Source organism: Rattus norvegicus, chromosome 13 (genome assembly GCF_036323735.1).
Source record: "Rattus norvegicus strain BN/NHsdMcwi chromosome 13, GRCr8, whole genome shotgun sequence".
Classification (NCBI taxonomy): domain Eukaryota; kingdom Metazoa; phylum Chordata; class Mammalia; order Rodentia; family Muridae; genus Rattus; species Rattus norvegicus.
In genome coordinates, this window is record NC_086031.1 from 40,512,454 (window position 1) to 40,532,756 (window position 20,303).

The 20,303-nt window shown below is 44.2% G+C and overlaps 1 protein-coding gene across 9 annotated transcripts in view; it reads right to left on the minus strand.

Annotated features, from left to right (window-relative positions):
- Nucleotides 1–20,303, minus strand: part of Nckap5 (NCK-associated protein 5) — a 913,274-nt gene that overhangs the window by 589,878 nt on the left and 303,093 nt on the right. Inside the window, exon 1 of one of the 9 annotated variants that reach the window (XM_039091166.2) lies at nucleotides 1,124–1,492. The exons of the other annotated variants lie outside the window; for them this stretch is intronic. The gene's annotated coding sequence lies outside the window, so the exon portion shown is untranslated. Of the gene's footprint in view, nucleotides 1–1,123; nucleotides 1,493–20,303 lie in introns of those variants that run through there. 9 annotated transcript variants of the gene reach the window in all.

The following is a 20,303-nucleotide window of genomic DNA, read 5'->3' on the forward strand; positions in this document are numbered from 1 at the left end:
AAAGCCACAAGGGTAAAAAGAAATGTCAGGTGGCTACTTGTGTTTAATGAGTCTATCCTAACAGTCCCTTTTCTCTAAGGATTGGGGTGGGGATGGGGGAGGGTCTGCCTCCCAGGCAGCTTCACTCCAAAATCATATCATATTTCTGCCCATCAATCAGAATTAAGAGGCTTAGAAGGCATAGATAGTCGCTGGTAGCAACAGGACTCCAATTCAGCTGGGGCGGAGCCTGCACTGGGGTTGGGGCATGTGAAGGAGTGAGAAAAAGGCCCTGAATCTGACATACCAGGTCAGGGACCTGATGCTTATGAATAAGAGAACAGGAAACAGTTCATCTGAAGTCCCTCGCAGGCTGCTGGCACCAGGTTTTCCATGGTGGTCCAGGTTGTTGACCTTAGAGCCCCGTTCTATACTAGGACATTGACTTTCAAGGAGAGGGAACCATCAATACAATATCTTAGGAGGAAGAAGGGGCGAAGCCAGAAAGACAATCGACTGAAGGAGCACAGTGATGCCCAGTGCCAGAATCAGCAGCCTCCCCACACATTCCAAATGTTTTACTATCTGATCACGATCATGGAGACCAAGGAATACACAGAAGTATGAGGCCCTGGATGCTTTGGGAGACCATGCTGCTTAAGATCCACGTCCTCCTCTCCCTTTACCATTACAAAAGTCCTCTATAGGAAGCGAGCCTGTGTGCACAGGGACGTTGAGCACGTGTGCGTGTTTCCGTGCGCGTTTCCAGCACAAAGCGAGGTCCCACAGGTGGAAAGGGGTGTGAGTGATGCTTGGCTTAAGCAGCTGGGGAAGACAGAGTGAATGCTAAATCGCTTTAGATCCTGCCTTGATTGTCCTGGCGCTGACTTTTGGAGCCAAAAGACTCTTCAACCTAGTGCCACCTCCCAGAGATTCTACCACACCCCTGTGGCTTTGGGATTCTATAAGGAATTCAGGGAGGGCAACAGTGTCATCAGCGACAGGGGGCAGAGGTGGACCAAGAAGAATGGAACGCTTAAAAGCGACCAGATCAGCCGGCACGAGGGGATGCCCAGGGGATGGAGGATAGAAAACAGCTCTGGGGACACGCCTGGGAGGGTGCAGGGAGCTGGCGTCCTCTTACCTGGCCTGCGGGGTAGCATTTTGCAGAGGGCCCAGGTCGTGGTGGGGGCTGCCCGCCTTGGAGGGCAGACCCTGCAATGCCGTCACTTGGGGGGCAGCAAGGAGCTGGCCTCGGAGCCCACAGTTGACAAACTTGCCATGTCAAGCCTGTCGGCGCGCGCGCGTGCTCCACAGCCCGGGCACCTAGGCTTTTGTTGTGTCGCACGCCTCCTGTCCCCAGCTCGCGCCTGCCTCCGGTGTCCCAGTGCAATCTGGGCCACAGGACCTTTCTCTCCCGCTCCGCCTGGGGACAGCAGTGCCACTTCCCTGGGAATCTCGCGCTAAAGAAATGCCCCCAAGTCCGTGGTATGGCAGGCGCGGCGGCAGCAGCAGGCGCGCACTCCTATGGGTCCGCTCTGGCCCTTGGGTTCCCACCCCCACCCTTCCCCTCCCTGCCCCGCCCCCCACTCAGAAGCTGCTCAGAATCCACCCTGTCAAATCCAGCCCATCTGCTACTATCACAATCAGTTTCAACCCAATGGTTCCACCAATCTCTGCCTGGAGTTGGAGTTGGGGACCCTCCTTGGGAGGGGTAAAGAAGGGATGCAGCGGAGAGGGGAGGAGGAGGACTCTGAATGCTAGAGAGGAGGCTTTAAGCTGTCTACCCCAAAACAAGAAACTGAAAGGAAAGGAGAATTGGGTACCAGGAGAAACCTTGCTTTCGCTTCCCAGTTTCCACTAAAAAAAAAAGAAGAAGAAGAAGAAGAAAGAAAGAGAGAGGGAGAGGGAGAGGGAGAGGGAGAGGGAGAGGGAGAGGGAGGGGGAGGGGGAGGGGGAGGGGGAGAGGGAGAGGGAGGGGGAGGGGGAGGGGGAGGGGGAGGGGGAGGGGGAAAGAAAAGAAAAAGAAAAAAGGGGGAGAAAGAGGGCTCCATTATTCCAGCAAGCTCCTAGCTCCCTCCACACCCCCACTCCTAACACTGCCTGGGTGGAACAAATTTTACTAATGAGCTAACCAAACAGGTTCCTTAACCTTATGATGGAGCTGACCAGGAGGCTACTGTGTACAGCTATCCAAAAGATTGTTAACAGGCAAGGAAGAGCTGGAACTAACAGCCCCAAGTGCATTTGGAAGCAATAGGTATGTCTGAGGAAGGGCTGGGTGGAACTGGCAAAAACACCTACCTTTTGGCCCCTGCTGGCATTTCTGGAATGAAAGGGAAATCCACTTGGGGCAAGAAAATGTTGGACTCAGTTGAGACTCATTTTTCCTTAAAAGAATTCTCATAAATTCCCATTTTCTCATGAAAACGATCCTTTCCAGGAAATGTTGTTTTATTAGCAAATACGACTTCTAAGATGAGGGTTTCACAAACCTAATAGTTTCTTCGTTGGGAGAGGTATTCTTACTAATAATATCCTTTGATTTATTTCAATATAATACTTTAGCATAAGCACATAAATTTGTGCTGGGTGATAGACACGTGGATTACCTCGAGAGTTATTTTTCTTTCTTTTAAGCCTAATAAAAAAATAATAGTATTCCCAGAGGCACACAAAAAAGTCGTGAAGCATGAAAGAATATAGACAGAGGGATTATACCTCATTTTGTATATTTATTTCAAGTTCTGGGAAACATTCAATTACCTGGAATGACCAAGTTTGTTGAAGAAATAACTTGATAGATAAAGAAATCACCAGTGGAAAAGTTGAAAAGAAAAGAAAAATTAAGCCATTTATTCATAAAGGTACAAAACAGCTAAAAAAAAAAAAGTAAATCTACCTAACTTTGAAAATGGAATAGGGTTTTAAATTAGAGTCTAGGTCATTCCCTTGCTTGATACTGTACTGGAAAAATGCATACAAGCTCCACTAAGCACCCACCCACTCATCTGGTCAGAGGCTGTGTTCCTGCTCAGTTTATTACGGCCCTGTGGCACTTACCACAGTGTCACGCAGCTCTGTGGATATTGAAGGCTCCAACTCGTGATTCTCAAGTTAGTATTCAAAATGACAAACAGAACTTCTGAGTAAGGTGGGTTTCCGCCTTAAAGTGGATACTGTAAGTGACGGTTAAAGACTGATGTCATGCAAGGAAGCTTTCCTAATATTTGTTTCTTTTGAGTCATTGTGCATGTGTTTATGTGTGCATGATATACATGTGTCTTACGTGTGTGAGAGTGTATCTGCCATGGAGAGTGTAGGGTGGTCAGAGGACAACTGCAGGTATCAATTCCTGCCTTCCATCTAGTTTGAGACGGGGTCTTTGTTGCTCATTACTAGGGACAGCAGGCTATCTGGCTTGTGAGCTTTTGGGGACTCTCCTGTACCTGCCTCTCATCTGATGGGATTTCAGACATGTACTTGGAATATACCTAGGTACACGTATATGCACTCTCTCTCTCTCTCTCTCTCTCTCTCTCTCTCTCTTCTCTCTCTCTCTCTCTCTCTCTCTCTCACACACACACACACACACACACACACACACACACACACACACACGCACACTGATCTTGTGTAGCTTTCATTCCGGAGAGGAGGGTGTTCACAAGGACAGAGTAGAGGAACGTAGCTTCTGCTAGAAGGTAAGGGGAGCTGCAGAATAAGAAGAGTGGGGTGAGCCGACATAGAGCGTGGGCAGCACAGGATGAACGAAGACTGTGTAGTGGTTAATGAGGGAGTTTTCACTTGTGTTGATGGCTTATCGGGAACAGCTTAGAAGCATCATCACCCCGTGCTCTCAGTGAAATTACCCATCCAAATCAATACATGCAAAGCCACTAAGTAAAACACTGATGGGTGTTCACTTTCGGAAAACGCCTCCACCATCAGTGCCCTGTTGCATTTGTAAATTGCAAGTAGAATAATTCCACTAGACAAGGGAAGAGTCTTAGCTGCTGTGAAAGGCGAACGCAAGAAGTACAGAGCAAATACTTTTCCAATGATTCGGGGAAAGTCATGTTCTAGCACCAGCAAGATGGGTCAGTGGGTAAAGGCACTTGCTACCCAAACTGAAGGCCTGAGCTTAATCTCTGAGACCCCTGATGGGAGGAGAGAACTGACCCCTGAACGCTGGCCTCTGACTCTTGAGCCTTGCCATATGCCTATTTACATATATACATATGGGAAGGGAAGGAAGGAGAGGTGGGGGAGGGAGGGAAGGAGGAAAGGAAGAAGGTGAGGGACAGAGAGGGGACAGGCAAAGTGAAACAGGTAAGTTATCTAAGTAGGGCTTCTCTTCTAGAGAAGGAAGCAAACGGAGAAGCAGATGAAAGACAGTAGACGCAAAGCAGAGGTATGAGCAGGGCTCAGAACAGCCTAGCACATGTCCACTCGGTGTGTACAGGTGAAAAACACAGCTGCAGCCAGGAAGATGGGAGGATGTGCTATAACCAAGTGCGACCAGAGAGAGTGGGTCACTCCTGAAAAATTAACACCTAAGAAGTGTATCTGGGGAAAAGCCAGCCAAATCTAAATAAGGCTAGGGCCATGCAACATGACGAAGATTATTTTACTAGGAAATAAAAATACTATGATTATCAATCAAATGGCCCTTATCTTCCAAAGACATGTGTTAAACTATTTGTTTAGGGCAATATGTGATGATGTCTAACACTCATTTTGGAAAACGTAAGTAAAACAAAGGTTTTTCTTTTGAAATCTTGGATCACACATGCTAAGTCTACACGTCAGATATGGCACGGTGTCCAACCCACGTGTGCAGCACTCTCCAACCGAATCATGCGATTCTCAGCAACACATTTTTGAGTACATGGTAGGTGTTTGCTGATTTTTAATTGTGGGGAGAACAGTGCTCTGTTACTATGGTCTTTGAACTTTTCCGTACATTTGAGAATGTTCTCAATAAAAAATATACCAATAAAAAAGGAATCAATAACTACTTATAAGGGAGTTAAGGACATTTTAAACATGGTGTCTTTAAGTACAAATTTTCAGGTTGAACTACAGTAGAAATGGAGAAAATTTAATAATTTCAATGTATGTTCTAGAAATAAAACTGAAAATTAGTGCTTAAAGGTCATGGCAGACTTCTAAAAGGTATACTTTAGGAGACAGAAAAAAAAGAGAGAGAACTCAGTCTAATAAAGGAGAACATAAGCACTGATTCAAGATCGATCAAACACATCTCGTTAAATAAATTTAACTAAGTGAAATCAATATGCAAGGAATAAAATAAGACAACAAAATTAAGGCTGCAATGGGGTTCAAAAAATAGTAAGACTGCTTCACAATGAACAGCCTCCTGACGATAAATTTTAAAAACAGGCAATGGGCATCATCTTAAAATGAAAATGTGATTAGAGCCATAGGACCACAGAATCTTGAAGAATTAAAGACTGAACTGTTGGTTTGAAAGTAGTGTTCCTGGAAAAGCATATCCTGCCTCTGAATGAGACATGCTCAGGTAATGTATTTAGAGAAGCCCTATGGGCTGGAGAAGAAGAGCACTGGCCCTTTAAGACAGAGACATGCTGACCAGACCCACAAGGCAACCCCAAGGCACCCCACCTGATCCCAAGCATACCAAAAAGAACCTCCTCCTTCCATTACGATGTATCTTCATTTCATGCATGAGTATTTGTCTGCACATGTATATGTATACGAGCACTGCATGCATGTCTAGTACCTGAGGAGGCCAGAAGAGGGCATGGCACCCCTGGAACTGGAATCACAGACAGTGGTGGGCCACCATGTTGGTGCTGAGAATCAAACCTATATCTTCAGCAAGAGCAGCCAACGCTCTTACCCACGGGAACCACCTCCCCAACCCCGAACTTACTTCTTTCATTAATGAAGTAGAAGTAACAATTTAAGCCAATATTTAAGAGAGACAGGTATAAATTGAGAGTCACGAGGATATGAACTGGGTAACTGCCTTTCAGCCCAACTGTAGCCCATTCAGGAGTAAACGTTTTGTTCCTGTTAAGGAATCCATTGATATAACAGGCCATATTAATAAATCACCATCGCTTCACTCAAAGAGGGACACACTTGACACATGTGACTCAATCATAGACAAATCCAGGGCTCTCCTAAACTCCACAAGTGTGGAACATTTTATTAGAACCAGTAGTAGGGAAAAGCATAAGAATGGGAGAAATATGAAAAGTCTTTTCAGAGGAGGTACTAGAATGCCCAGGAAAATGACAGAAATCAATGGTAAACTTAATTCAGTGAGGTTTAGAGTCTTGAAATGTAAACGACGGAAGTTGTCCTGAGACGGAGATGGCCTGAGGTCTGCCTTTGGCAAATATTTGCATTGTCAGCAGAGAACCTGAAATATCTGGGGAAAACTGTAAGTAGAAATGCAGAAAACCTGGGAGGGAAGCTTCAAATCCCGGCCAGGCAAATGGGAGCTGTGCGCTGCTGCTGTGAGGAGTGACCCAACATTATTGGGATGTGCCTTCCACGTCACTATGGAAAATCAACCCAGTTACAACAGAAGCAATAGCCAGGCTGGGCCAGTGAGACGGCTCAGGGGAGAAAGGACCCTTGCTGCTAAGTCTGCTGTGTACCTGTAACACTGGCACTGGGACCCTGGAGCCCCACAGCCAACCTTACTGAAAATGGCAAATGCCAGTTCAGCGAGAGACCTGAGTGAAAAAAAATCAGATGGAAAGAAATAGAAGACACCCAAAGTCAGCCTCTGACTCCATACACTTGTGTGCAGATACACCCTTTCACACACATATACTTATACAACACACACACACACACACACACACACACACACAAGCATTTTCATTGACAATCTATTGAGAAGTGATCTGGGGGGGCTGGAAAGATGACCCAGTAGGGCTAAGTGTTTGCTGCTCTTCCAGAGGACCTGAGTCCTGAGTTCAGTTCCCAGCACCTGCATCAGGTGGATCATAAGCTTTAACTGTAGCTTGAAGAAATCCAATGTCCTCTTCTGGTCTCCATGTGCATTGCACTCACAAACACACACACACACAGAGACATTCATGAATATGCATGGTTGAGAATAAGATATATCTTTTTTTAAGTTACTCTTTTCAATGGCATGTTAGAAACAAAGACATGCATGAAAATACCAGCTGAACCTTATTATCTTTTGAACCTACAAAAAGCTCTAACAAGTGGCTCCTGAGTTATTTACAAAAACAAACAAACAAAAAATGACTTCCAAAATATCGAAAAAACTCTGAAACAGGAACCAAGGTATCTAGCTACAGCTATCACTGGAAAAACAAATTCTCTTATAAATTGGATACAAAGGTCCATGTATACAGTTCAGTAGGTAAAGGATCATGCTGCCAGGAATGATAACCGGTGCCCAATTCCAGGGGCCTAGAAGGTGAAAGAGATTCCCAAAATGTATCTTCTGATTTCCACATGTGTGCCATGGCATGAATGTGCTAATACAGACGCATGTAAAAGTAAATAAGTAAATGAACAAATAAGGGCAAAAAATAACGTAAGAAACAAATTTTGTAGGTCACTGGAGACTTTTTAAAACAATTCATAAAATTGGGTCTAGACTCACAATGTTGTGAATGTGGTACTTTAACTCCAGCTGTTGCTGAAACACTATTATTCAAATAAATGTACCCTTGCTTCCTAGGACTTCCCTCTCGGTTTTGACTTCACAATTCCTCTATAGAGGTTAGATGGTAAGAGGCCATCTGCTATGCAAACTTTGCTGGGCAGCTTCTATTCACACTGCTCAGTGACAGTATTTATAGTAGAGACTATGGAGGAAAAACCTCTTCTACAGCAAGTGCCACACAGCTTATTAATTCAGATATCTCAAATGTGATGGTCTAATGCAGTATTTTGCGACTCTTTCTATCTTTGTTTCCCTCGCTAGTCTTTCATAAGGAAATTCGATTTTCTAGGTAATGTGGAGTGTGTCTGTAGCTGTGACTCAGGTCTCCTGCCTTCAGCAAAGCTGAAAGCAAGATTCCACTCAACCTCTGCACACATTACAGCTGGGGTCAGCCGGGCAGACCGCCGGTTTATAATTATTGTTTTGAAAGAAATGAGAAATGCAGTGCGATTAATTACTGTTCCTTGCAGACATTTGGGAAAAAAAGAATTAAAACGTCCCTGCATGCCTAGCCTACCATCATTCCATTCTTTTTCTACCCTTCAGTTTTTCAAGACCGGGTTTCTCTGTGCAGTGTGCACCTCTGGCTGTTCTAGAACTTGCTCTATAGACTAGGCTGGCCTTGAACTCAGAGATCCACCTGCCTCTGCCTCCCTAGCGCTGAGATTAAAGGCATGTGCCACCACCACCAGGCTTCATTACACACACACACACACACACACACACACACACACACACACACATTCCTGGTACCCCAGGAGTCATAAGATCCATTAGAACTTGAGCTATGGATTGTGAGCTACCACACGGGGCACTGAGAACAAAACCTGGGTCCTCAGAAAGAGGGAAAGTGCTCTTAACCACTGATCCAACTCTCCAACTCCATTATTAATTCTTAAATATAATACACTTGTTAGTATTATTTTAGCCAACATTTGAGTGTGCTTGTGTGTGTACTTGAGTGTGTGCATTCACGTGGTGGAAGGTGAACCAAGTGTAGGCCAGAGGTGAATGTCTAGTGTTTTCTTCACCTTATTTTTTGAGATCGGTTATATCAATGAACCTGTAGCTCACCAAAAAGTATAGACTAACTGCTCAACGAGCCCCAGGGATCCTCTAGCTTCTGCCTCCCAGTGCTAGGATTAAAGCCAGCAGTCTGGCTTGCATGCATGGGTTCTCAAAGGTCCATACTCAGGCCCTCGATTTGCGTAGCCAAGGACTTTACTGACATATGCCAAGCCCAAACATCATTTATTAATCAAATAGTACATCAAGTACCATGTCAGGTTATTAAATAAGAAGTTGATAGTTCCTAAGCAAAACATTTTCATGTCCCTAGTTTTTTTTTTTTTTTTTTTTGGTTCTTTTTTTTTTTTTTTTTTTTTTCCGGAGCTGGGGACCGAACCCAGGGCCTTGCGCTTCCTAGGTAAGCGCTCTACCACTGAGCTAAATCCCCAGCCCCATGTCCCTAGTTTTTAATAACGTATTATTAACATTACTATCATAGCTTTAACCATCAAATTGGGGAGCCTAGAATCACATAGAAAAATCTCAATTGAGTAAGTGACTTTATCAGATTTGTTTGTATGTAGGTCTGTGGGGAATTGTCTTCATTGATATTTTAAGTAGGAGCCCCCAAGCCCACTGTAGGCAGCACCATTTCCCAGACAGGTGGTCCTTAACTATATAAGAAGGGTGGCTTATATGGATGTCTCCTGAGAGACTCTGCCAGAGCCTTACTGATACAGATTAAGATGCTTGCAGCTGACCATCAGACTGAGCACGGGGACCCCAATGGAGGAGTTAGAGAAAGGACTGAAGGAGCCAAAGGGGTTTGCAACCCCATAGGAAGCACAACAATATCAACCAACCAGACTCCCCAGAGCTCCCAGGGACTAAACCGCCAACCAAAGAGTACACATAAGGAACCCATGGCTCCAGCCACATAGATAGCAGAGGATGGCCTTGTCTGGCATCAATAGGAGGAGAAACCCTTGGTCCTGTGAAGGCTCTTTTCCCCAGTGCAGAGCAGTGCCAGGGAGTAGGTGGATGGGGAGGGGAACATCCTCATAGAGGCAGGGGGAGGGAGGATGGGAGAGGGGGGAACTGGGAAAGGGGATAGCATCTGAAATGTAAATACAAAAACTGCCCAATAAAAAAGGAAAGGGTGCTTAGCAGGATCCTGCCAGAGAACCAGCAAGCAGTGTTACTGCCTCAATTTCCTTTCCGGCTCCCTGCAGTTGTGGACCCTTTCCTGGGAGTAGAAGCCAAAATAGCCCTTCCCTTTCCTAAGTTGCTCTTGGTCAATTGTGTTTCATCACACAACAGAGAAGAAGAGAAGAAATACCTTCTGGACTTCGCACTATTCACATTCAGATCTCCTCAAATGGTTTCTTGAAGTTTATGCATATATAAGCATATAGAATATATATGTTTAAATGCACATATATGTGAGGTGTCTCCATCTCTATAATCAGAGGAACAACCTGAGGGTAGAGAAAGAGAAAACTTCCCTCGTGCATTCTCATGATTTTATTTTTTGCCCAAATTCCTTGAAATTAGAACTCGGATTAGTGTCCACACTTGCTTGAATAGCCATCATGTTAGGGTACTAGGACACATTGAAAATAAATTTGCACTTATGGAGTTTAGAATTCATACCTTTACCCAAAGTGGGTGGAGCATTCTTAACCTTCCAACAGCCTGTAGAAGGCATAGACCTTATAAAAATAACAAACATAGACATGTTTTCACTCTCTGAAGGAATTCTACAGAGATCTTATTTCCCTCGTGATTTTTAACCAACAATTTACAGGTTTGGCACGTTAATGTTTTTAACATTGACTTCAGGAAAAAATATGATATGGAGAAGTAACTATCCAATTTCTGATTGGATTTAAGACCTGATCCATAGGATAGAACTCATGCCTGGTACTGGAAACTCATGGATGGGTGGGTCACAGGCCTTATAGAAGAAGATAATTCTATTTTTTAATGGATATAGCTTTAGGACACCTTCTAAATATTTATCATTATACCCAAGGATTAGCACTATCCTTCAGGAAACAACAGACAATACAAAGACATGCAACTATTCAAAGTACATAAAATAAGAAACTGTGGCGTGCTCTGTCCTACATGAAACACCTGAATCGCACACGCACAAGCACACGCACACGCACACGCACATGCACATGCACAGGCACATGCACACGCACATGCACACTAGACATTTCCTTGGAAAGATAGTTACGTCAAATGATGTTTTGCTGGGGCACATAGGTAAAAGGATGTCTTGCTAAAACGGACACTTGAAAGAATGATTTCCTGAAGCAGACACAGGGGAAAGGATTTTTTTGACACAGTAGACATGTGAAAGAATGTGTGATGAAGGAGTGTAAATATGACCCCACAGACAGTGGGAGACAAGCACTGAGCATTTTGTTTGGTTTGCTCCACCTCACTATTCTTCGCTAAGGACAGGCATGTATTGGTTCACCTTACATAGTGTTGTTGAGCTCAACCCACGGTAATGCTGCCATTGAGAGAAACTCACCCAAGAACGATGAGGTTCCTGAGGCAGGACAGCTTGACACTTCCCTAGCCACACCTCAGACCAGTTGGTGAGCCTTGTAGTTTCTTCAGGATTGAACTACTACGGCTGGTTTGTGCCCATTGTCTGCCTGTCAAAAGGACTGGACTGTAGCTATTGGTTCATGTGTGATGTCTGGCTGTCTAGAGGACTGCTCTGCAGCTGCTGAGTCGTATTTGGTGCTTGCCAAGGGACTGAACTGCTGACAAACAAGATCAAGCTCACCTCCAAAAGACTGTTGCTAAACAGGTCCACTTCCCCCATATCCTAGGAACTTTTTCTCTTCCACTAACTTTGCCCGGTGGTGGGTTAGGGGAGAGATTGAACACTTATTAAAAGTAGGCTGCAAAAAATTATGCCAACACGCACACACACACACACACACACACACACACACACACACACCACATACACACACACCACATACACACACACCACGCACACACACCACACACACACACCACATACACACACCACACACACACACACACCACACACACACACCACACACACACACCACACACACACACACACCACACACACACACACCACACACACACACCACATACATACACACACACACACCACACACACACCACATACACACACACACACACACACACACACACACACACACACACACACACACGAGTTGAGGGGAGGGTGGGGAGCACATCCATAATGATAGAGTCAGAGACAGAGAGCTCAGAAAATTTCATGGAAGAAAAGTGGAAGGGTTGCAAGACCCAGAAGGACTTCTGAGGAACATTGTTTTACAGACATGACAGAGGACAGGGCCACTGTACATGTGAACTCCCAACAGATATGGTCACCTGCACAAGACTTACATAAGACCAAGCCAGTCATAACTCCGGCATGGATTCAGAGTGGAAGAGGAACTACTGGCAACTGATAGCTACTGGGGGAGGTAGAGACAGTTTTCTTTTGAGATTCAGCATCCAGTGGGCTGCCCATGCTCATGCCCATGTCAATAGCCCACTCTCACACTAGCAGCACAAATTTGAGTCAGTGGCTGAAACAAAGGTAACATGAAGTTGGGAAGAAGACAGTTGGGGATCTGAGAGGAGTTGGCAAGGAGACACAGGCTGTGGATATGATGAAAATACATTGTTTACATGTTCAAGAATAAGAATAAATATGCAGGATAAAAGGACACTAGAAAATATATCATATCATAATTTGCTTTATATAGAGAGACAGTGGAGCTGGGTAGATGGTTCAATGAAGTGTTTGCCATGCAAGCAGGAAGAAGTCTGGAGTTTAACTGCAAAAAATCGTATAAAATATAAAGAGGGCAGTGTCCCCAGAACTGGCGAGACAAAAGAAAGGAAACTTCCAAAGGTTTATGGATGGGTAGTCTCAATTATTTGGAAGGCTTCGAGCCAATAAGGGCAAGGCAAAAAGCACCTTAAATAGTCCTTTGGCCTCCACATCAATGTGCACACACCCACAATCCACCCTCACAGAGATAGAAATCAGATTATAATAAGAAGCAGGGCCAACAAAGCTACATTCTGATGGAGCTGAGTGTCGCCTTGGGTTTCCTTGTCTACCCTGTTGTGCTGAAGTCCCTGGACCAGGCAAGCAGTTCTGATTTATTAAATTGAAGGAAGTAAAATAAAATAAAATACCTTCATCTAATCACTGCTAAACGCTTTCAAAGCGTACACTAATTTCACTTACTGGTATACTGCTTCCCAGTAAGTATGGGGTCTGGAGTTCATTCTGCATCGTCACAAAAAGAAAGTCAACAGAAAAAAACTTCAAGTCCAATGTCACAAGGTAACTATGAAGTCTCAGTTTTTGAAATACAATTTACAATCTTAATGTAGTATAAAATAAAAACTTACATGCTATTTTCTCCAATAATTTAGTTTTCATTCACTTTACATCCTAATCACAGTCCCCTCCCTCCTCTCCTCCCAGATCCACCCTTACAAGTCCCTTACCCCTTTGCCCTCTCCCCTGCTCCTCAGAGGAGGGGGAGCTCCCCCTTGGATACTACCCAACTCTGGGACATCTGGTCCCAGTAGGGTCAGGCACAGCCCTTCCCACGGAGGTTCAACCAAGCCATTCAATAGGGAGAAGGGGATCTAATAGCAGGCAACAGAGTCAGAGACAGACCTGCTCCACTTGTTATAAGACCCAAATGAAGACCAAGCTGCACATTTGATATAAATTACACCTGCCTTCTAACAGACTATTGTAGCTGCCTTTAGGGTACGATTAATAAGCTAAGTAGTTGTGACAAATGGTCACATGTGTACTGCACATATGGCCAGAGTCACAATGTGGTCCCCACCAGAAAATATTTGCTAGCCACACAGAAGTATTTCTCTCATATAAATTATTATATATATAAATTATTATAAGTACTACCAACTTCATACCTCTAAAACACTATTGCCAGTGGAGCCTCCCTAATCCAGAAATCTAGATGGGATTCCAAAGTGTAAGTAAGGTCATGACTTGACTCCATTTGGTGAGTCAATCCAAACATGGGTGCAGTAGAGGTACAGCATAGAGCTGGGGGAACAGATGACTGGTAAAGTGCCTTCCGTACAGACAGAAGGACATGAGTCCCAGCCCCCAAGCCTATGTGGGAAACCAGCTGTGGGATCACAAGCTTGAAATCCAAGACATGAAAGATGGAGGCAACCAGAGGATCCCTCAGGCTTAGTGCCAGGCAGGCTAGACTTCTTGGTGAGTTCCAGTCCAGTGAGAGACTGTCTCAAAACAACAAGTGGACACATGAGAAATGGCATACAAGGCTTTCCCCTGACCTCTATATGTACAAGGTATGTACATAAATGTGTACATTCATGTACACCAGATATATACATATATATATATGTATATATATATGTGTGTATGTATACACACACACACATGTGAATACACATGCAAGCATTAAAAGTATGTGCAGCTTCTGCCTATAGCCTGTATTTGAAACAGATAAGATCTTTGTGTCTTGACTCAGATCCTATCCCAAGGCATCTGATTTTATAGACATAAATGTTCCAAAATCTGAAATAGTTGTACAACCAAAGCACTGGTTCTTCACTGACGAGCCGTTCTCGCCAACTGGTGAGCTTAAGCTTCAGTGAGAGACCATATCTCAAACCCTAATGTGGAGAGTGACTGAGGAAGACCCCTGATGGTGGCCTCTGCACAGACACTGTGCTGGTTCTAGTGAGAACGCCCCCATGGACTCATATATTTGAATAACTCATGGCCAGCTGGTAGAACTGTATGAGAAGAATTAGAAGGTGTGGCCTTATTAGAAAAGATGTGTCACTGAGGGTGGCTTTGAGGATTCAAAAACCCACACCATTCCTGGTTAGCACTCTCTCTCTCTCTCTCTCTCTCTCTCTCTCTCTCTCTCTCTCTCTCTCTCTCTCTCTCTCTCTCTCTCTCTCTCCCTGCTTGTGGATCAGATGTAAGCTCTCAACTGCTGTTTCAGCACCATGCCTGCCTGCGTGCCTCTATGCTCCCCACCATGATGGTTACAGAATCGCCCTCTGAAACTGTGATCCCCATAAACTGCCTCTTGTCATAATTGCCTAATGCCTGGTGTCTTGTCACAGCAATAGAAAAGTAACTAAGATAAACACACAATACAATCTTAAAGGAGCTCTGATGCAACATGATGGGGAGGGATGAGGAGGAGGATGCCATGAAAAACAGGATATGCTCATATGTAGCCATGAACATGGATAGGAGTGCCCAGTTAGAGGATGTATGAGAGACTTTTTCTTAAAAAAATAAAAATAAAAATGAGAAAAGACCAATCAACATAGATGTTTCTCAAAGAACTAGAAATGGATCTTTCCCATGATCCAGTTCTACTCCTGAGTATTCCTCCAAGGGGCTATATCACAGAGATCCACGCATGGCAGTATATACTGAAGTATTGTTCCCAACAACTAAACCACTGATCATGGTAACTGGGTTAGATCCACACAACGGAAGAAGACTACCCCTATAAGTTATCATCAGAACTTCACAATATGCTGCAACTTCTGCACATTCTACACACACACACACACAAACACACACACACACACACACACACTCACCATACTATATCACTACATATCACAAAATAAATCAAATTCGAAAAAGACTGAATCTTTATACTAATTCTAAATACACACATTAAACATAAAATACAGGAACCACGAGTGAGTCCAGTGTTGTCCCTTTGTCCCTCTGTTCTTAAGAAGTAAGTGGCATCCAACACTGTCAGCAGACATGAAAAGGCACCGCACACCCCAACATGTCTAATTGAAGGGTCAGAGCATCTAGCTTGTCTGTATTTAGACCAAATCCAAGGACGCTCTCCCCACAGTGCAGGGATTAAGTTGATGGAGCTCATTAGCCAATCAGAGGTAGGAGAAGCTAGAAACAGGAATAGATTTAAATGGCTTATATAAACTAATGACAGGTCCATCACAACTAATGAGTGAAAACAGTATGTGTGGATCACGCTATGAGGGTTTGAAGTCGACCTCAAAGAGCTCTGGCTTTGCCAACACTGTCAGACAGAGATGGCGGGTGGTAACCATAACCGTACTCCCTGGAAATTCTCATGTCCGTGTAGGAAAATCTTCAGACACCATATCATGTGATGTTACACACTGGGGTTTTGGACAAGGTCTAGAAAATGGATATTTAAAGCATGCTGAAAGGGACTGGATATAGATCTCTCCTGAAAGACACATCCAGAGCATGTCCAATACAGAGGTCAATGCTAGCAGCAAACCACTGAACTGAGAACAGGACCCCCTCTGGGGGAATTAGAGGAAGGATTGAAGGAGCTGAAGGAGCTTGCAACCCCATAAGAACAACAATGTCAACCAACCAGAGTTTCCAGTGACTAAACCACTACCAAAAGACTATACATGGACTGACCCAGGGCTCCAATCCCATACGTAGCAGAGAATAGCCTTGTTGGGGCACCAGTGGAAGGGGAGGCCCTTGGTCCTGCCAAGGTTGGACCCCCAGTGCAAGGTGGGTGGATGGGGGAGGGAGGTAAGGGGGGTGGATGGGGGGAATACCCGTATGGGGGAGGGGGTGTGGATGGGGGCTTATGGACAGGAAACCAGGAAAGGGAATATCATTTGAAATGTAAGTAAAGAAATATATCTAATAAAAAAAAAGAAAAAAAGGAATCCTGCACTAAAAGAAGAAGGAGAAGGAGGAGGAGAAAAAGAAAGAGGAAGAGGAGGAAGGAGAGGAGAAGGAGAATCAAGTCACCAGGGTCGAGGAAATGGCTCAGTGAGTTAAATAACTGGTACACAAGCAGAAGGACATGAACTCAGATCCCCAGAACCCACATTTAAAAGCCAGGCCCAGGGATGCCAACTTGTAGCTCCAGGACTGGTACAGCAGACTTAGAGAGATCCCTGAGCTTATCAACCACACAGCAAGCCAAAATGCCAAGTCCTAGTCAGTGCCTTAAAAACAAGTAAATGAACAAAGTACATTAACAAATAACTAAATAAGATGGAGGTCGATACTGAAAACTACATGATGCTAATCTCTGGCCCATACATGGATGCAGAGGCAATCATACACCCCCAAGGCAGGCTTTGGCTACATAATAACACAGGCAAACTCTAACACATCCTGTTCTCACAGCGAGGCATGAGAAACATTTCTCAGTTCTAACTGTGGGGTAGCTTCAGGTGTCTACAAGCTGACGAGGAAGTCTGCACAAAGAAGTTGGCAAGCTTGTCTCCACCGAATGCTCAGACGAGAAACAGGAATCCTCCCAGACACCCTGAATCCGTAAAGCTTTTGTGGTTTGTCTGTCAACACGCGAACTTCAACATGGCAATTTCAGATTCTCTTCTCACTGCATTACGGCAGGTGCTTATGTCACTTCTCTGTCTGTAGCACAGGGTTCCCAGTCCATTATGGGATATATATGTCTAGCTGTATGTTCTTAGTAAACTATTTCATTTGTTCAGAAGTGTTAGACAATCTTTATATTAAATCTGGTTATCAAAAACCCAGGAAGGAGGCTGGCAATATATCAGTGAAGTGCTTCAGGCCTCAGGACAGGACTGAGATTCCAAAAGCCAGGGAGCTGGAGACAGGCAGACCTCTGGGGCTCACTGGCCAACTACCTTATCTGAAATGACAAACTCTAGGCTATTGAGAGACCCAGATCCAAAAATATAAAATGGAAAATGGCGGAGGAAGATGCCCAACACTCAACCTTGACCTCTGACCTCCACTCTATAAATTCACTTGAACACACACACACACACACACACACACACACACACACACACACACACACACACTGCATTCATATTAGACACAAATACTTGTATAAAAAGCCTGGTTATGTTATCTACTTACCCAAATCTTCCCAGACTTTCTTAGCTGACCTCCCTTCCTTCATGTTTTTCTTGCTAAGAACCCATCAACTATTGCTACCAAAGCTTAGCTAATGTCTTCTCTATGAGAATATTAGGAAGGGGCAGACGCTTGCAGTCATTGAACTGAGAACTGGGTTCTTTTTAGAGGAGTTAGAGAGAGAACTAAAGGAGCTGAAGGGGTTTGCAACCTCCTAAGAACAACAATGCCAACCAACCAGAGCTCCCAGGGACTAAACCACCATCCAAAGAGTACACATGGACAGACCCATGGCTCCAGCTAAGTATGTAGCAGAGGATGGCCTTGTTGGGCATTGAAGGGAGGAGAAGCCCTTTGTTCTGCCAAGGCTTGACCACCCCGGATGCAGTGTAGGGCAATGTCAAGGAGGGAAGGGGTAGATTGATGGGTGAGGGAACACCCTCATAGAAGAAGGGGGAGGGGATAGGGGATTTATGGACAAGAAACTGGGAAAGGGGATAACATTTGAAATGTAAATATATAAATAATTCAATAAAAATGTGAATAAAAACAAACAAACAAAGTGTAAGCCAAATAAAGGCTTTCCTCCCTGAAAAAAGAAAAGAAAAATATTAGGATACCTGCCTCTGACAACAGCCCTGGTTAATTAATGTGCTCTAATATCTAACAATGCTTTCTAGAAAAAAAAACACCTATACTGTATCTACCTCATAGCCTTTATCACCGTGAAAAAGACAAAGGCATGATTTTAAAAAGATATTCCTTTCTGCGTTCTAAATCTTATCTTTGCACCTACAGATAAGGCTAGTATGACTCCTCATCAAAGAATCCTCTCTTTACAGCAAATGGAAAACATCGCAGAAAATTAAAACTAGACACAACGCAGAGGTCAACAGATCCTGGGGAGCCCAGTCTCAAAAAAAATACATCGACATCACTGCTCCTGTATCAGTGTCTCAGAGAACCTTGCAGAAGAAGTAGTATAGGAAAGAGTGTAGGAGTCAGAATACCAGGATGTCTGCCGTGAAACAGTTTGTCCTGGAAACGGGTGTGTAAAGGAGACTGTAGAAATGTCGATCTCAAAGAACTGTTGACATGGAGAGCAAAATTCCATGTGTCCCACACCCAGACAAAAGACTACAGGCAACGAATGACTGGGAGTAGACGAGCCCCTTAACTGCTTCACCAAATGCAGAAAGGTTAGCCCTGAAACCAAAGACACACAAACAAAACCAGACCGATTGGCTTGTGTGTGTGTGTGTGTGTGTGTGTGTGTGTGTGTGTGTGTGTGTGTGTGTGTGCATACACATTACCACATACATCTATAAGTATGTAACCATAATGACAAAACAGAGGCTATGAACTTGAGAGTGGGGAAACATGGGAGAGCCTCAAGGGAAGGCAGCTGGGAAGGAACTGGAAGTAGGAAAGGGTGGGGGAAGTAATGTGCTTCTGTTTCAATTTACAACATATTTAAGAAGCTATATTTTATGGCTTATGTGTGTACATTCAAGTTCAGGTGTAGATGTGTGCACCGGTGCCTATGAAGACAGAAGAGAACGTTAGGTCTCTTGGAGCTGAAGTTGCAAGCTTTCATCAGCCAGATATGTGTGCTGGGAACTGAGCTCAGGTTCTCTGAAACAGTACTGCGTGCTGTTAGCCACTGAGCCATCGCTCTGGCTCAGAAGGAAAGCTGAAGTCATGTTTAACTGTAAGCCAGTTATGAACATTATTTTCAAATGCTGACATCATAATTAGATGGACAAAGAAAACCCCCTGCTTCTGAGCTGGGGTTGGGGGTGGCTGATTTCTATAGTACAGTGGTGAGTTACCAGAGTCAGGGAAAAAAATAAACCTTCTCCATAAATAATGTAATTAATGTGCCAGAAATAAACTTCCTGTGGATTGGGGATGGGGACACAAGGAAAAGGCAGTGGAATTTGATTTTGTTTTTAAAAGAACCAGAGTTTCTGAATTCATGGCTTCCTCTAGGCATGTCTTGTTTTATAAAATGTCTGACCCTTCACTGTGGAAACTGGAAGAATTTCAAAGCAAATTACAATCGTACACAGCTAAAAAGGCCCAGCTCTACCCTCTGCCTTCAGCACAGTCTTCCGTTCTCCCAAGCCGGGCTCTAGACACATCCTGTGTTAGAAGCATCGCCTAGCACTCACCATCCTGAGATTCCTGAACACTGGGCCAGGAAATGCTCAGTTAGCAACTGTTCCTTTCAGTAACATTCTAAGACTTATTACCCCCTCATCACCCACCCCCCCCGGAAGGCCAGAGAATTTGTCCAACCAAGTTCTAGCGACACAAAGCGTGCCCATCCCCGTGTTAATATTAATTCCGAGGTGAACTCTTACCCACAAAGTAAATCCTTGGCTTTAGAGAGAAGAAGCCCTGAAAGGGTAAAAAAAGAAGCAGGCAATTTACAAGGAGGGTTAGTGGGGGAAATGGATTTTTCTAAATTTAAAACACCCCCTGCCCTTTCTTGAAATAATGATTTATATTCTTGGAGTCCACAAGAGAGTAATTGGATATGTGTGACTCACGCTGGAATCTTAGGTATTTTGCCTATAGGCTATTAACAATTAGTACCACTGAGGGAAGACTCATAAAGTTAGAAAAACA